Below are 19305 nucleotides of genomic sequence, written 5' to 3'. Positions count from 1 at the left end.
CTTATTCATAGTTACCAAAATCTGGACACAGTCCATGTGTTCATTAAGAATAAAATATTAGTAGATAAATAAATTGCAGTAAATTCAGGCAAATGGGAATTTTCCAGAAATGAAAATGAATAAATTACAACTAAATATACAACAACATGCCTGAATCTCACAAACACACCAATGAATGAACTGTCAGATTTAAAAGATGCCAGTGTATATGATTCCCTGTATATAAAATTCAAAGCCAGTGAAACTAATCTATAGTGCTATGTGGCATACATATAAGATGATAAAACTTTAGAAAAGCAAGAAGATTACTACCTTAAAGGAATGAAGAGAAGTAAAGTGAAACTCACTCAGTCGTGTCCAACTCTTGTGACCCCATGTAGCCTGCCAGGCTCCTCTGTCCATGGGATTCTCCAGGCAAAAATACTGGAGTGGATTGCCATTTCCTTCTCCAGGGGATCTTCCCAACCCAGGAATCAAACCCGAGTTTCCTGCATTGCAGGCAGATTCTTTTTCCACTGAGATATGAGGGAAGCCCATTAAATAATAGAAGTTACCTTTTTGGAAGAGAGAGGCATGGTCATGGGGGTACAGCAGAAGTGGTTCAAGCCTAGTTCTTGACTTGGGTGGTGCTCATGTGGATGTTTGCTCTGTGATTGTTAGCTCACTGAACTGTCACTTTATACCAGGTAAGTCTTTCTGTGTGTGTTATATTTCAAAATAAAATAAGGTGTTTTTTTAACTTTATTAGGGCGTATTAATGAAGATCCGATTTCCAAAATAAAGTGAGAATCCTGCATGGCACTGGTCACTTCATGGCTAGAACATTGTATCATGTTCTGGACTGTAAACAGGCTCTAGATATTTGAGAGAATCATTGATAAATGAATGTGTTCAGGAGAAAATGAGCTGAGTAGTGGAAGGCAGAGACTTCCTAGAAACAGTGTGGCTGGCATCCTCAGAAACATGAAGAATTGTCCTGGGAAGGTAGGCTGGATATTTCTATGTATAGTAACATGTAGGAGCTAAAAATGGGACCAAAGTCTGGGGGAAACGCATGTCAGTTGTGTTGAAAGATCAACTTTCTAACAATCAGAGGTGAACATTAATGGAATGAACAGCTGCTTTGCGTAGAAAGTTCTCATCAATGCAGAACTGGAGCAAGAATAAATATGTACTAGAGAGTTTCAAGAGAGTTTAAGCATTATTTGAGATTTTTAGCCTGAGATGTTTGAACCTGGTGAAATTGAAACACTTCTGTTTATGTTTTTATGTGGTTATGTGAACTTCTTTTGTGACAGAAAGGGTCCATAGCTTCTTTCACCTTTTCACAGGGGCCATGATCCTTCCAAAGTTTCTGCTATAGTATCTTCCAAATGATGAGAATATGTGGTTTTGATCAATACGATCAGCAGCCTTTTGAAAGGGATGGTGTATCTGTTATTATCATAGTAGTTGAGTTCATGGCCAACTGCCTATGGCGGTAGCATTTGTAGAAAACAGGGATTCTGATTTTAATCTGGATTTACCATTTACTAGTTGTGCGTTGTTGACTAAGTTGCATAATCTCTCTGTGCCTGGATTTCCTCATGTCTAATATGGGGACAATAATTTCCCTCCTGGAGTTGTAATGATGATAGAATCAATCAGCTCAGGCTTGGGAAGGTGCTGGGACAACACTCAGGGAATGGGAGCTTTAAAAACCCACTGCTAATATAAACTGTTAATCTGATGACTTAACTGCTTATCTCAACTAAGATGAGGTAAGCAGTTGCTCATAATAGATAGACCAAAAGGGTAGAAAAATTAAATTCTGGATAAATTCTTAAAGTAAGCAAAATGGGCTTCTAGCATCCCCAAGAGAGGGCAAGATAACAAACAAACCCCAGCCTGGGAGACACCTTCTCCTTATTTTGTAAATTCAGACTTTCAGGGCTTGAGTCCCAGCACCTCACTTAGAAGATAAGAACCCGGGGCCCCAGAGAGAAGGGTCTTGCCCAAGGCCACCCAGTGAGGAAGCACCCCACCCCCAGGATCAGAACAGGAAAGGGAAAAAAGTCTTCTGAGATGATTCCAGCCCATTAATAATAGCCAGAGTGATAGTAAGAGCTAATTCTCTATGGCGTTTACTCTGTGCAGGCATTGTTCTAAGTGCTTTATAAATTACTCATTCAGTTCAGTTCAGTTCAGTCGCTCAGTCGTGTCCGACTCTTTGCTCATTACTATCTATAAATTACTATCCTCATAACCACCCTATGAGGAAGATAGTAATCCTATGGGTATCCCCACTTGACAGATGAGGAAACAGACACCGGGAGTAGGAGGCAGAGTTGCAGTTCAACCCCGGGCAGTCTGGTTCTGGCCTCTAAGTTCTGATAGATAAAGGATGTTGCCATGGTCACAGTTTAGTAAGCCCAGACACGGGTATCCTAACACTCCCCCTTGCCCAGGGTGTGTTGTTCTACTAAGAGTAGCCTGGAGTGATGAGGTGCCCGGCTGAGGTGACCCAGCAGATGGCCTGTGTATTCTAGGGGATCAAAGTGACAGCTCCTAACGCACTGTCTCCAGCAGCATCTTGCACATCCCTGCATCTTGCACATCCTGGCTCAACCAGTGCTGCTGCTGTCTTCAGCTCCCAGCGACCTGGACTCCATCTCTTCTCTCGGACTGACTCTCTCAGTGAGATTTCCCAGCACTGTCTGCTTTTTTAAGTGGGAGCAGATAGTCAGCTGACACAGTAATGGAGAGAAAGAACTAGAAAATGAGCAAACGGGGAAACAGAACCCAGGGCAACGCTTAAGACAGAGCGCTCCCCCAGCACCTGGGTGAGGACCAGGGAGGAAAGTCGCTCTGTGTTTCCTGCTCAGCAGAAACCAAGTCAGGTGAGAGCAGGGAGGCTTCATCCTGCGGGGTGTTCAGGGAAGGGATGTTCAAGGCCCTGCCAGGCTGTGAGGGGAAGAAGGGAGAGGGGCCCATGCTCTGTCCCCCCACCCACCCTCCCTCTCAACTCCACTGTCCACCAAATCCCCCTCCCCCTTGACGACCATTGCCTCCTTTTCTCTCTGCTTTTCTCCAACAAAATGGGCCTGGAAGGCAGTTCCATCCATTCTTTACCCCTTAGTGAAAATTGTAAACACCGTACTCTGCTTCTCAGAGCCTCTGGCATGAGGTTACTTTCTCTATGAGCACGATAAACACTGCAGGTCCTCATTATTCATAGATTCTGCATTTATGAGTTTACCTACTTAGTAAAAATTTGTTCATCACCCTGAAATCAATTCTCGCAGCCTTTTCGGTGGCCATTCACAGACACGTGCAGAGCGGTGAATAATTTGCATGTTCCTTCCCAATAGAGGTCAGCTCTGCCTTCTTGTTTCAGCCTCTTCTTGACATGTTTAGTGCCACACTTTGGCATTTTTGTACTTTTTGTTGGTGATTTCGTTGTTTAAAATGACTCCCTATCATAGGGCTGGAATGCTGTGTTCCTAATCCCAAGCAGGCTGTGATGTTTCTTACAGAAAAAAAAAAAAAAAGCATGTGTTAGATACGCTCTGTTCAGGTATGAGTCATGGTGCTTGCCATTGCCGTTGGCTATGAATTCAATGTTAATGAATCAACTGTATATTAAATAAGTTGTCTTTAAAAGGAAGCACACGTAACAAGGTTATATATTGATAAGTTGATGAAAATGTAGCCATAAGCTTGCAGGAAACAAATCCTGTTTTCTTCTAGGAGCAATAGTTCAGGATTCACTAATTCAGTGCTTATTGCAATGTTACAGAATGTAACTACTGTGAATAATGAGAATGGACTCGTGTGTGTGTGTGTGTGTGTGTATACATATGTGTATATACCACACACACAAACACATATTCTGTAAAGAGTTCTAAGGGTCTCTTTCCTCCTTTGGATGCCAAAATGCCGCCATTCTAAGGACAAACAGAAGCAAACTAAAACAGTCATTTCAGTCTGACACTTGCCATTTTGAAGGTGACGTCACCTGGATCATCAACTTGTTTTCTTTACAAGGGTTTAAGGCTGAGATGTCTACTGCTGAAGCTCACTCCTCTAATCCCCACATCTTTCCACCATCCTTGGTTGGCCTCGAGTCAGGAAACCTGGGTCCTCCTGCCAGCCTCATACTCCCTGGGGCCCACAGCATCCACTTGGGCAAGTCATTTAAACACATAAGTGCAGGGTGTCAAATATATCAAATATACATGATGTTCCTCACCAAGCACTTGGAAAAGCTAGTGAATAGAAGTGTGTTAAAAAGTATGAAGCGGGCAGTCGCAGCCGCTCCCCACGGAGGCAGCGTAGGCGGTCCCGGTCCACATCTCGGGAAAGAGAACGCAGGCGCCGAGAAAGGTCCCGGTCCAGGGAGCGAGATCGGAGAAGAAGCCGTTCTCGCTCCCCACACAGAAGGCGTTCCAGGTCCCCAAGACGACATAGATCCACATCTCCTTCCCCTTCTCGACTGAAAGAAAGGAGAGATGAGGAGAAGAAAGAAACAAAGAGCAAAGAACGCCAGATAACTGAGGAAGACTTAGAGGGCAAAACAGAGGAAGAAATAGAAATGATGAAGTTAATGGGATTTGCCTCCTTTGATTCCACAAAAGGGAAAAAGGTGGATGGCTCTGTAAATGCCTATGCCATAAATGTGTCTCAGAAGAGGAAGTATAGGCAGTACATGAATCGGAAAGGTGGATTCAACAGACCTGTGGATTTCATTGCGTGAGCTGAAGTATTGAAGAATGATGTTTTTTCCCTCATCTTGATCAGAAAAATGGATTTTTGTATTTAATATGCATTAAAAACAGGATCAGAGTCCTTCCTCCTTGTAAAGTAAGAAAATTTTATTTATGATGTATGTAGTTCACTTACCCAGCCTCAAAAAAAAGTTAAATATTACATTTTTTTCCTTTAGGAAATATCGTTTGGGGCAGTCATCAACCCCATTTTTTTTGTCCTTCTTCCTATGGAAACTGTGTATGTTTTTTTCTTGGATGCTCTTTATGACTTTTTAAAATACATGAAAGTGATTTGGAAGTAAGTTTCTCAAATAAAGCAATAATTCCTAAAAAAATAAAATAAAATAAAAAGTATGAAGCAGCTCATGACTGAGATGGGAAGGTAAGCAAAGGAGGATGTGGACTTTTGACTTAGACCTCATTGGATTCTGATCTGGACTCTGATGGCAGAGTCCAGATCTGACATTGTGATCTGACATTGAGTCCAGATCTGACATTGTGACCTGGAGCAAATCCCTTGCCTTCTCTGGGGTAATTCAGAGCAGATGAGATGGGATGAGCAAAGGCACACCAGCTGTTGCAGAAGCTGATGCAGGACCATCAGTGCCTTCAGCATCTCCTCTAATCCTCAGAGATGCTCTGAGAGCTCTTCCTGATTACAGCTTTGCAGAGGTTCCAAGAGTTGTTTTGCTTAAACTCACAGGTAAGTGACAGAAGCACAATTCGAACTGAGGTTGTCAGGTCCTTCAGCCTGCTTCTTCCTGCTGCCTGGGACCCTCAGAAACGCCCTGGTGGAATCATCGCTTCCTGTTTTAAGGCCACCAGCCAACTTAATAAGAGAGTTGATTTATAAAGAATCTCACAGGGTTCCACCCAAGAAGCATGTGAGTACCTTGGAGGCCAGCACTGACCTTTGCCTATGAACCACTCTTGTTGTCTGCTGAACTGACCTCATTCCAGGCCTAAAGCCAAGAATAAGCACACTCATGCAAGAGAATGAGAAGAAGAGAAAGAAGACTGTCAGCCCCTGGCACTGTGCTGTACAGTCCGGGTACACCCCAGCCACCTAAAAGGCCCCATTTTGTCAAGAGGGACAGAGACACAGAAACGGTCTCATCTGGAAAGAATAAGTTACCTGCTCAGTGTGTACTGACCACACCACTCCTCCATGGAAAACAGGTATTTTTGAGCTGACAAACACTGAAAAACAGTAGGATTTCCTTTTTCTTTTTTCTGCTTTCCTGGCAGCGTCTGTTGACCCATCTTGGCTTTGTATGCAAGAAAGGTCAGAGAAGTCATGCCTTAAGAGGCTCCCAGAAGGAGGAGGGGGCTCACGCTGCCTGTTAGAGTGGACACTGTGATTTCCCACAATCTGATGAGCAGCTCCGTACTTCTACCCCAGCAAGACAGTCAATTTGCAAAGGACTTCCACACTGGGAGCCTGCTTAGGCTCAAGCCATCTTTTGATGAGGGTATTGTTATCATGATCCTCATTTAACAGATGAGACCAGCAGAGATCAAGGAGGCAAAATGATTGGGTGTATGGTCACACACTGCATTCTGTGAAGGCTGTTCATTCTTTCCTCTGGTCCCGGAACCCATGCCAGAGGAGGGAAGCCTCCAGAAAGCTCGCCAGCCCATCCAGAACACAGCCTGTGTGTCCACTGAGGTCTTCCTCAGCCAAAATGTGCAGGTGCAGCCCATTGTTGCTATCAGTGGGCTAGAGAAGTGATGGCCTGAAACAAGCAGGTGCCCCATGCTCATTGCGGCCATGGCCCAGGGCAGCCTCCCACCATGCTTCCTGCAGTTGAGAACAGCCACTCCTCTTGCTTCTTGGAAGCAAGTCCTCTTAGAGGCAGCTGGCACTGTGGCTGACAGGGGGCAGGGGCAAGGTTGGTTGTGGGAGGAAGTCAGGGAAGGATGTAAACAGTGGGCTTACTATGTTTTGGAGTATGTGTGGTGCGGGGGGTGGGGCGGGCTGGGCGGGGGGGTGGGGCGGGCTGGGTGAGCAGATGTCTTATGCACAGTTATCACCACCTCTACTAAAGCCTCTGGACAAATGAACTGTTGGCAGAGTCTGTACTCTTACCTCAACTCCTCACCCCCAGCCCCAAGAAACCTTCATACACCAAGACCCCATCCTCCAGTAGTGAGATCAGTAAACCCAAGTGGGCCACGTGGGACCGTGGATGCTGTCATGACACATCATAACGCTCTTGGAAAATGGTTGAAACGAGGATTGAGTGGATCAGTGGAGAAGGCTGCCTGCAGTTGACGAGAAGAGCCTGGGGCTCCCAGCCACCCTGAGGGATCAGAGAGCAGCCGCAAGAGCACCTTATTGGGATGTTCTGGCTGACGAGCTAGGTGAGTGTAGCCCCTGAGTCAGACAGGCCCGAGATCCTTGACAGCCTTGCTCTTTGACATGGGGACTTTGTAGAAAGATGAGTTAGAAGGATCTAGTTGGAGTTAGAAAAGGCAGAGAAACCAGAGATCAAATTGCCAGCATATGCTGGATCATAGAAAAAGCAAGGAAATTCCTAAAAAGTCATCTACTTCTGCTTCATTGAGTATGCTAAAGCCTTTGACTGTATGGATCACAACAAACTGGAATATTCTTAATAAGGTGGGAACACCAGACCACATCACCTGCCTGCTGAGAAACCTGTATGCAGGATAAGAAGCGACAGTTAGAACTGGAACCCTGAATATTCATTGGAAGAACTGATGCTGAAGCTGAAACTCCAATACTTTGGCCACCTGATGCGAAGAGCTAACTCATTGGGAACAAACCTGATGCTGGGAAAGATTGAGGGCAGAATGAGAAGGGGATGACAGAGGATGAGATGGTTGGATGGCATCACCAACTCGATGGACATGAGCTTGAGAAAGCTCCAGGAGTTGGTGACAGACAGGGAAGCCTGGCGTGCTGCAGTCCATGGGGTCGCAAAGAGTTGGACACGACTGAGTGACTGAACAGCAACAACAATAACGGGTGAGGAGTTACTCTGCAGACTGACTGACATAAAGTACTTTAAAATTTTGTGGATCATTAAAGAGATGCAGTGAAAGTAGTGACAGATTTTCTCTTCTTAGGCTCCAAAATCACTGCAGATGGTGCCTGCAGCCATGAAATTGGAAGGCGCTTGCTTCTTGAAAGGAAAGCTATGACAAACCTAGACAGCATTGAAAAGCAAAGATATCACTTTGCTGACAAAGGTCCGTATAGTCAAAGCCATGGTCTTTCCAGTAGTCATGTATGGATGTGAGAGTTGGACCATAAAGGAGGCTGAGCACCAAATAATTGATGCTTTTGAACTGTGGTGCTAGAGAAGACTCTTAAAAGTCCCTTGGACTGCAAGGAGATCAAAAAAGTCAATCCTAAAGGAAATCAGTCCTGAATGAATATTCATTGGAAGAACTGATGCTGAAGTTGAAGCTCCAGTGTTTGGCCACGTGATATGAAGAGCCAACTCACTGGAAAAGACTCTGATGCTGGGAAAGATTGAAGGCAAAAGGAGAAGAGGGCAGCAGAGGATGAGATGGTTGGATAGCATCACTGACTCAATAGACATGAGATTGAGCAAACTCTAGGAGATAGTGAAGGACAGAGAAGCCTGGTGTGCTGCAGTCCATGGGGTCGGAAAATGTCAGACATGACTTAGTGACTGAACAAAGAGATTTTGATTCACTTCCTCTGGGCCTAAGTGCTCCCTATATTTTTAAGTCTTTACAGATACTGGCGAATCTCCTTAAGATGCAGATTCTGATTCGCTAGGCCTGAGTGAGGCCTGCCTGGGAATCTGCATTTCTAACAAGCTGCCCGGTGATGTCAGTGGTGCTAGTCCCTGGCAGGTAGTCATGCTAGTCAGGGGTCAGCAAACTTTTTCATTACAGAGCCAGATGGTAAACATCTTAACCTTTCAGGCTAAATGGTCTGTTGCAACTACAGGACTCCACATTGCAGTATAGAACTAGCCCTAGACAAGAGGTAAATGAATGGGCATGGCCAGGTTCCACTATGACTTGGTGAACACTGAAATCTCAGTTTCGTATGATTTTTACATGTTGTAGGATATCGTTCTTCTTTTGATTCTTTTTCCCCAGCCATTTAAGAACTATTCTTAACACATGGGCCTCATAAAAACCCTCAGTCACCCTTCCCACACTGGGTTGTAAACCCCTGGGTACACTAGCTGCACCCACTGACTCCATCTCCCCTCGCAGCCTGGCCAGGGCCCTGAACAGTGGAAAGCCCTTCCTTCACCCTGCACAATGGAGGGGCCCTGGGAAGCTGAGGTGTTGCCTTTCAGAGCTGACACTTGTCAGGTGCCTCCCTTCCCTTCCATTCAATCTCACGGTCACAATGTAACTCTATAAACACCCGGGCAAAAGAATCAGTGACCCAGAGCTCAATACCAACAGAAGGAGTTCTGATTTATTAAAGGGAAGAGCAAAGGAAAGGAACCAGAAAACTGATAAGCAGGATAATTAGGCAGTTCCCTAAACAGTCCATCAAGCCCTCTGTTGTTCCCATCACTTCCCACCACCCCTTCCGACCCCTGGCAGCACGTGACCCCGGCTGCCAGGGCGCGGACATCCTTTGGACTCTGGGTCTCAGTCTTCAGAAGGATTGGAGGAGGGGAAAAGGCTTTTGAGAACTTGAGGCCAGGACTGTTGTGTACATTCAACCAACGTTAATGGCGTTGGTGCCTAGCTGTTCTGAGTTAAGGACTCAGTAAATGTTTATTGAGTATTTTGGCAAAAATTTATGAACGTATGTTATAATGCAAAGAATGGGCTAGACCCTGTGGTGAAGGACTCTTGGTTAAGACTGAGACTTAAAAAAGACTCAGCTCCTGAATGCAGGAAATTTACACACGAAAGACACAGGCTCTTGCTAGACTACAGTCTAATGCAGGACTTGGCAGATTACCACCCTGCCACAGGTCAAATTTAGTCCTGGACCTGGTTTTGTTAATGATGTTTTTTTGGTAACACACCCCTGCCTGTCGGTGTACATATTGTCTATGGTTGCTTCTACTCTGCAACATCAGAGCTGAATCATTTTCATGGCCTGCAAAGCCTAAAATATTTACCACTGTGCTCTTCACAGAAGAAGTTTGCCAATCCATAATCTAGAGCAGTGGTTTTCCAAAAATTTGTAGAGCAAATCATGATAAGCAACACATCTTATAGGAGGAGGCAGAGATAAAAGAATAAGTAAATTACACTGCAGTGTGTCAGGTGAGGAGAAGGATTCTGAAGGCAGAGACAGGATAAGAGGACCAGATCATGAGGAGGGCAAGGGGGTGATCAGGGAAGCCTTTCTGTGACGCGGCGTGTGAAGGAAGAAGAGAGTGAGCTGTGTGGGCACCTGAGGAAGAGCATGACAGTAGAGGGAAGAGCATGCACAAAGGTCCTGGGGTAGGAGCAAGTGCTTGAGGTGAACAGAGACGGAAGTAACACTGGTGAGTTGGGGAGAGGTGGCGGAAGAAGATCATGTAGACAACTGACTACAGTCAGAGCATAATGACGTCAACCCTGCAGCAGAAATGCAAGCCAAGAACTGAGAAGAGAGTATAGGTAAGACCTAACCACAAGGGCTTTCCTGGTGGTCCAGTGGTTAAGAATCCATCTGCCAATGCAGGGGATGCGGGTTCAATCCCTGGTCCATGAAGACTCCACATGCTGCAGGGCAACTAAGCCTGTGCACCTCAAATACTGAGCCCAAGAGCTGCAACTGCTGAAGCCCACGTGCTTAGAGCCCATGCTCCACAAGAGAAGCTACCACAGTGAGAGCAAGCCTGCTCACTGCAAGGAGAGAAAGGCCCTTGCAGCAACGAGACCCAACACAGCCAAAATAATAAACAACTTTATTCTTTAAAAACTGAACCATGAGTAAATACACATATATGTATAATGGAATCACTTTGCTGTACACCTAAAAGTATCCCAACATTGTCAATCAACTGTACTCCAATATAAAATTAAAAGTAAAAAAAAAAAATGGAACCACAATGGAGGGTGTATTCATTTGTCCAGAAATCTTGTCCTGTACGCTTGTGCAGGGACTATGATGAGACCAGTAAACACAAGCCCTCCTTCAAGGAGCTCCCTCCCTTATAGTGACAGAGGTGGTGCAGTCAAATACGTTGTAACAGAGGGACATGTCAGACTAGCAGGAGCACCTCTGGGGACCAGAGATTTCCACATGACAGGAAGACTCAGCTACATCTCAAAGGCTGAGGAGACATACTGCAGGTTGATAAAGTTGGGGAAAACATTCCAAGTGGTGGGATCTGCACACACAAACATGTAAAGGCCCAAGTGAGCATTGCAAGCTGCCAGGTGCAGTGGGAGCAGTGCTTCTCAACTCCAACAATGTGTTGGAAGCACCCAGAACACTTCGAAATTATACTGCTCCCTGGGGCCCACCCCCAGACTTTGCCGTGATTGGCGGGAGGAAGGCCCAGGCATTGGCATTTTTTTCTCCCCAGGCGATGCTAATGTGATGCCAGTATTCATAGCCATGAGCTGCAGGGAGACCTGGACGAGTAGGTGAGACTAGGCAGGGGTCAGCGGCAGATTGTAGGTGCATTTTATTCTGTCCTCTACAATGTGGGCTTCATCTTCTAGGTAAGAGACAATCCCAATGGCAGGGTTTGAGCAATGATGGGTGTGGTTGGATTTATAAGGTAGAGAAAGCACTCTGGCAGCAATGAGAGAGCATAGGAGACCAGTGGGGACAAGGAGGGGGAAGATTAGAGTCCCTGGGAGTTATTAGGGAAACACTGTAGCAGTTTAGAGAAGAAACAAGGGTTTGCACCCAGGCAGGAGCGCAGGCAGTGGAAACGAGATAAGGATGCAGTCAAGAGATAACGGAAAAGCTGAACTGTAAGAACTTGGTGACTGCCTGAATGAGAAGAAAACTGAGACTGTAATGATTCCATTCACTGAAATATGAGATAGAAGAGAACAGGCCTGAGGGGGAAGAGAATGAGTCCAGTTTTAAGCATTTTTATTTGGAGGCACCAGTGGAGAAAAACAATAATAATAATCACAAGCCATTTATTGATCACTTTACTAGGTGCTGGGCCCTGTACTCTGTTCATTGTCTTGAACTTGATTGTCACAACAACTTGATGAAGTAGATAATCCCATTGTCCCCATTTTACAATCGGGAAACCTAAAGCTCAGAGAGGCTCTGTAAGTATGAAGAATGATAACTGTTATTGTATGCACATGCCACTTTGCAGAGTGGGGCACATGGTGAGTGCTCAGAAAATGTCAGTAATATTAAGTATTACTATCTTCTCTCCACCATAGGAAGGAAACACAGATCAGGTCTGCAGGGAGAGGAACCAGTCATATTTGGAAACCCCATGTCTATATAGATGTATATATACTTAGTACATATGTTTGTATATAGCATATAGAGACGTATATTTAAATGCCTTAGTGTGTATTTATGCTGTCAAACTCATACTCCATCTGTTGCTGCTTTTTCTTTTTGGCTTTTTTTTTTCAAATTTTTTATTTATTTTATTTTGGGCTCTGCTGGGTCTTCACTGCTGCACATGGGCTTTCTCTAGCTGTGGTGAATGGACTTCTCATTGCGGAGGTTTTTCTTGTTGCAGAGCCAGGCTCTAGGGCACAGGGTTTCATTAGTTGCGCGCTCAGGCTCAGCAGTTGTGGCACACAGGCTTAGCTGCCTCACGGTATATGGGATCTTCCTAAACCAGGGATCGAACTCCTGTCCCCTGCATTGGCAGGCAGATTCTTAACCACTGGACTACCAGGGAAGCACTTCTTTTTGGCTTTTTAATTAAGCATCTTAAATGCCTCTTGATCTTACCTGTTCTCCAGTCCTACCCACTCCCACGCCATAATTATTTCATTTATTTAATTTTTTTCCCCAAAGTTAATCTCAGTCTACTTGAATTTGTTCTATTCTGTGAGGAAACTTGTGTTGCTGGCTGTGTAGCCAGATTAGGTCTTTTTCTTGTGGAAAGAAGGAAAACTTCATTTTTTAAAATACAGCTCCTCTTGCCTGTCCCAATACCAAACAAACAAAGCTGCTATTCATTTCAGCATCTCCCCATCTCTATCATGCCCAGAGTCATTTTATCAGCAGAGCCTCTCAGGCTGTCTCTCCAAGAGCCTGGAACAGCAAATAAGAATGTTCTAAAAGTGAGTGCTATGAAAATATAATCCCATTTAATGAGGCCACCGAGAGCAAGGCTGTTGCTCTCTCTTGGTGGGTGCAGAAGCAAATATTCTGTTTAAAGTCATGGTCAGAAAATGCCAGCTTCTCAGTGAAAAGCATCAGCTGGCCCATCACTAGTTAGTGACTCGGGAAAGGAGCTGAGGCAGCTGGAAGGAACACGTAGAAGCCAGCCACCAGTCTCCCAAGGACCCTCTCCTCATACCTGGAGAACCCCACCCCACCATGATATGTCTGCCATGACCCTGCTCTTCTTGCCACCTCCCCTCAGTGGCAGTGCTTATTCCACGGCTGTCCCATTCATGGACTCCTCAGTATCCAGTTGGAGGTGTGCAGCCCAAATTCCTATCCAGCACTTCCTTAGCAATGACCTGGCCTGGCTCTTTGGTCTCTGAGCCCTCTGTCCAATGAACAATAAAACTAAAACTCTCCATATATATAGGCAGATCCATATGGACTCAACTGTGGTCTCCTTGTATGAGTCCATGCCCACAAAGAAGGAACCCCCAAGCTTCTCCAGGGTACCTCAAGACTGCATGGTGTCCAGGTTGAAAACCACCCCTTTAGGTCAAAAGAGTGCCCAGAGGTCATGTTCAGCATCTGTTGTTCATTATTTGTTAAAAAAAAAATAGATCCCACCAAGATCCCACTATCCATCCCACTGTATGGATACATATATGTATATATACATGTGTATATATGGCTGAGTCCCTTTGCTGTCCACCTGAAACCATCACAACATTGTTAAATGGATATACTTCAATATAAAATAAAAAGTTGAAAATAGATCCAAAATACCTGGTATGTACAAGGAGCAAAGTATACAGTAGTGAATCTAACAGAACTGGCTCTCACAGAACTTATATTTTTGTGGGGGGTATAGACAGGTGTAAGACAATGTGAGACCACGATAGTGCAAGAAAGAACACGCAACAGGTGATGTCACAGAATGCCATAGGGAAGTGAAAGAGCCGCTTTACCTTGGATTAGAAGAGGCCTCTCCAGGGAGGATAGAGCAATGGGACAAAGACAATGAGGAGTCAGCTGTGAGACTGCAGCAGGAGCTTCTCTGGAAGAAGGAATGAATACCGAGGCCCTGAGGCAGCACTGAGCTTGGCAGATTCTAGGAACTGAAAGAGTGAAGGGGTAGATGGAAAGGAATGAGGTCAGAGAGATCAGCCAGGCCAAGACACGTTGGCCCTTGTAGGTGCACACTTACTAAACCCTAGTGAGCATGGGTTGAGTTAAGACATTTTGGGCACGTATTACTATGGTGATTTTGTTCCCTGCTCAAAATACAATCTCTGACTTAGGATGGTTCAACTTATAATTTTTTGACTTTACCATCATGTGAAAGTGATATGCCTTCGGCAGGAACCATACTTGGAATTTTGATCTTTTCATGGCTAGTGATACGCGGTTTGATACCCCTTTATGATGCTGGGGAGCAGCTCCAAGTCAGCACACAACCTCAAGGGTAAACAACAGACACACTTAAAACCGTCCTGTACCCACACCCATTCTGTCTTTCACTTTCAGTACAGTATTCGACAAATCACATGAGAGATTCAGCACCTGATTACAGGCTTTGTGTTAGATGATCCTGGCCAACTGTAGGTTAGTGTAGGTGCTGAGCACATGGAAGGTGGGCTAGGCTCAGCGATGGTGTTCACTAGGTGAGGTGCATTGAATGCATTTGCAACCTAACGATATTTTCAACTTAGTGTGGGTTTACCAGGACGTGACGCCATTGAAAGTCAAGGAAGGTTTGTGATGAAATTTGGACATGTTCCTCCTTCATGTGGGAAAGGGCACTAGATGGGGGAGCCAGGAGTTCTGACTTTCAGAAAGTCTTCTTCCTTCCTTCCAGGTTTCCTCCCTTCCCTTCCCTTTCCAGAAGCTGCACCATCAGAAGTAAAGTAACCTTGTCCCTCTCAGATTCCTCTTCTGCAAAATAAGTTGACTAGGCAAAAAAAAAAAAAAAAAAAAAAGCCCTTTTCCAGTGAAATACTACAGAACTTGAAATTATAACGAGGATAAAAGTAGTATTATTTTAGCTGTCATTTCATTCTATAACTTTTACAACTCTGCCAGAAGAGCATTGAGGCTATTCTGATGAACTTGGTCAGCCTCAGCACCCAGCCTCCCTTTATATTTTGTGTCCTTGCAGAGCATGGATTTGAGAAAATAACTAGTGATTTCTTGCTCTGCAGTATCAGGTTATTCTCTAAATAAACCAAGTTGGAAGGAGAAGCCTTATTCTGCAGACTGCACAAAAAAGGATTGTCCAGGAATCCCAAGTTAATGCATATATTTGAGTTTGCTCTTTGGGTGCTTGAAAAATCAAGCTCTTAAATATATTGTTTTAACAAAACAATAATCCAGTTTTTATTATAACACTTCAAATCCTTCCATGGAAAACTGAAAGAGAGTCAGCAAAAGTAGTCTTCCAACCAATGGTGTTCTGGCAAACTGACTCTCTAGGGAGAAAAAAGTGCCCAAATTTGTAGTGTTTGCCAATTTCTAGGGTGTAAGTCCCTCCACTGGGGACAGCTTGAAGCTAACAATGGTTAATAACTGGCTCACAAATTTTCTAAATATTTAACAATTACATCCTTGGGAGTTCCTTGATCAGCAAGAAGATCAAACCAGTCAATCCTAAAGGAAATCAACCCTGAATATTCATTGGAAGAACTGATGCTGAAGCTGAAACTACAATACTTTGGCCACCTGATGCAAAGAGCCGACTCATTGGAAAAGACCCTGATGTTGGGAAAGATTGAGAGCAGGATGAGATTGTTGGATGGCATCACCAACTCAATAAATATGAGTTTGAGCAAACTTCAGGAGATGGTGAAGGACAGGGAAGCCTGGTGTGCTGCAGTCCATGGGGTCGCAAAGAGTCAAACACGACTTAGTGACTGAATAACAACTTATAAGTCAATATGAGCCAGTTCTAAGATGCTGTCACTTCCAGCCTGCACGCATAGTTGGTGCTTCTGGATAGAGCCCCCTTGAAGGCCATCATCCAAAAACTGACACATGCGGTGGCACACAAGGCCCTGAGACTTTGGGCTGGATCCAGGGAGGGGCGGTTAGAATGGGGTGTAGAGAAGGGGAGCTGGTGTCCTTAAGTTCAGGACCTGGTTTATTGTCAGAAATGGCCAGAGTGTGACCCCAGGAACAGGCAAGGTGACCCACCTTAAGCTAAGTCCTCCCAAACCTACCTGCACTTCACACACCTCACATCATACTTCTGGATGTCACCCCCTCAGAACTCCTCCTCCTGGACCCAGCTGAAGCAGCCTCTCCCCTTTAAAGCCTTCTATCCCCTCTGCTTTCCTTTGAGCCGCCTCTGGACCTAGCCCAGCTCCCTCTTACTGTACCGTCTTACTGTTCTGCCTTTCTGCATCAGCTTGTCAGTGTTTCAGACCCCTAGAGCAGAAATATGATTGGAGCCCCAGTGCCTAGCATAGATCCCGATATTTTTGTTAATTTCTCAGCAAATGTTAATAATGGGGTTTCCTTGGCGTTCCAGTTAAGCACAGTTAAGACACTGTGCTTCTACTGCAGAGGACACAGTTTCGATTCCTGGGTGGGGAACTAAGGTCCTGTATACCACAGGATGCAGCCAAAAAATAGGAAAGAAAAAAACAAAACAGACATTAATTGAGCCCCTACTAAGTGCCAGGCAGTGTTCTGGTCACTGAGAATACAGTGGAGATCAAATCATAATCCCTGCTTTCATGAGAATTTTGATGCTAGAAGCACTCAATCCATGGTAAATTATTGTCTCATAGACACTCCTTTATGATCACTACTCTTAAGAAGACTAGGAGATGAGAATTTTCATTTATTTTATCTTAACCCTCGCATAGAACCCACCCTTGAGTTCTTGGGTTCACAAACATGGCCACCCTTCATAGTCCTTTTTTCTAAATAGAATTTATTTTTTAGAGCATTTTTAGATTCTCAGCCAAACTGAACAGAAGGTAAAGAGATTCCCATATTCCCACTCCCCCCTTACCTGCACAGCCTCCCCCATTATCAACATCCCCCACTGGAGTGGTACCTTTTTTACAATTGGTGAATTTTATTCAGTGCTGAAAAGAAATGAACTATGAAGCCATGAAAAGAAATATAAATGGGTATTACTAAAAGAAAGAATCCTATCCTAAAAGGCTACATATTGTATGATTCCAAATATATGTAAAAGGGAAGACTGTGGAGAAAATACAAGGATCAGTGATTACCAAAGGCTTAAAGGGGAGTGCAGAGCAGGCAGAGAACAGAGTTTTCTGGCAGTGAAAGTACCCTGTATTATTCTGTGATGGTGGATGCGTGTCTTTATACATTTGTTAAAACCCATAGAGTGACGCTAATGTAAACTGTAGACTTTGGGTGATAATGATGTGTCGTAGCTTCACAGTCTTTTGATTTTGTATTTTAGTTATGATTTAGGGATATCCCAAGGCCTATTAATGTACCATTGTCATAGACCAGGGGTTTTAGGAGGGGGCTGCTGGTGAGGTATTTATCCACTGTTAACCATTAATATTTTAAGAGTTTGTTTTTTTTTTACAGGTAGGCAGCTCTGGGAAGAAGGCAAATAGATACAGTAAGCTTGAAATTTCCTGGAGACAGGATGAGAAAAATCCCAGACTCTGGCCCCCAGAAGCCAGGGTCCTGTATGAACCCCAGCTCCTGGGATGGGGAGCTCACAGATCCGCATAGGAAAGCCATTCCCCCTGCCTCATGGCTATTCTGGGCGTGGGGAGCAGAAGGACACAAAGGGACAGGAGAAACCGAAAAAGAAAGTAGAATCAAAGGACAAGGTGCAGGAAAGGGGACACTGGGGATTGAGGGGGCGGCTGCTTCTCAGGCTGAAAATGCCCAATCCTAGGAGAGCCTAGAAAGGCCTCCCGAGGCTTCTCCCTGCAGCACCATAAGCCCGAAAGGTGGGGTGGACTGTGGTCATGATTTATAACAAGCTTACAGGTCACCTATTCTGTTATTTCCCAACATTTAAAAAACAATACACACACATACTTACAAACATGCTACCTTTCTGTTTGCTTAAATAAATGTATTTTTAAATGACATCCTATATCCCATCATAGATTATGAGTTTCATGGACTGGACAGTTTTTCCTAACACACATTGAAATAAATAACTAAGTGTTAAAAGTTAAAATGTTAACATCACTGACTCAATGAACATGAACTTGAGCAATCTCTGGGAGATAGTGGATGATAGGGATGGTCCTCAGCATGTCCTCCTGACATGCTGTAGTCCATGAAGTCACAGAGTCAGACACGAGTTAGACACAGAGTCAGACACAGAGTCAAACAATATAGGGCATCCCTTTGACAACCAACGCCATGCACACCTCACTGTGGTACACTGGGAGAGAGGAGTTGGCAGTCTCAGTCCTCGACTTGTGAGCAACTGTGGGCAAGTCTTCTGCCCCTCCCTGTATGTCAACTGCCTCATCTGCAAAATGAGAGGGTTGACCAGATGCCCTCTCAGGCCCCTTCACACATTGAGGCTCTGAGCTATTTGCTGAATAGATGTAGAGTTATTGAAGGCAGTATACCCAGAACAGAACTTCTCAGTACCCTGCCCTCTCTCCTTCCACCAAGGCTTTCCCCCACCACCCTGTTACACCCGCTTCCCTAATTCAAGCCACATCCTCCTGGGAGAGAAGCCTGCACAGATCCAACCCCAACAGGAAAACTAAGTGTTTGAATTAAAAGAAAAACACCTCAGCTTTTCCAAACCTCAGCACAGTGCTCTTACTTCTTTAACTTTGGTGAAGTGAGTAATACCCCTTGCCATGGAGTCACCTCCCAACCCACACAAAAGAAATCTCTCTTTTGTTTTTTGAAAAATGTTTACAGTGGCCTTTAATATCTCAGTGTGTCCCAAGGGAGCCAGACAGACAAGGAGTCTAACCATCCTCTGGCAGGATCCCTGCGCTCGTCCTCTTCCACTGTCTGGCCGGAGATAGACGACACCCAAGTCCTTCAGGAAAGTCAGCAGATTTGCAACCCTCCTTAAAAGGGCAGAATGTGGAGAGAGGGGTTAAATACCATGTTTAATGGGTTGCAGAATTGCCCATGAGCAAGATTAGGTTTGGCATTGATATACCTAACCCTTCTTTAGCATTGCCCCTATTAAAACCACTCTACAGACAACTGGGAGAGAGGCCTCTACACCCAGCAAGTATAAGCTACCAGGGCCACAAATGTAAAGGAAATAGCTTGAATTCTATTTGTATAAGTTGACTTTATAAAATGTCTAGATACCTTGTCATAAAGGTCCTTATAGTT

At 44.7% G+C, this 19305-nt stretch overlaps 1 protein-coding gene and 1 pseudogene across 2 annotated transcripts in view; both read left to right on the top strand.

The window, feature by feature from the left end:
* The window catches only part of SYN3 (synapsin III), a 490317-nt gene that overhangs the window by 417848 nt on the left and 53164 nt on the right, over positions 1-19305 (top strand). The gene's annotated exons all lie outside the window — the stretch shown is intronic.
* On the top strand, positions 1475-4990 carry LOC138435227 (U4/U6.U5 small nuclear ribonucleoprotein 27 kDa protein pseudogene; annotated as a pseudogene).

This window comes from Ovis canadensis, chromosome 3 (genome assembly GCF_042477335.2).
Source record: "Ovis canadensis isolate MfBH-ARS-UI-01 breed Bighorn chromosome 3, ARS-UI_OviCan_v2, whole genome shotgun sequence".
NCBI classification, from domain to species: Eukaryota; Metazoa; Chordata; class Mammalia; order Artiodactyla; family Bovidae; genus Ovis; species Ovis canadensis.
This window is presented reverse-complemented; position numbering and strand designations above follow the sequence as displayed.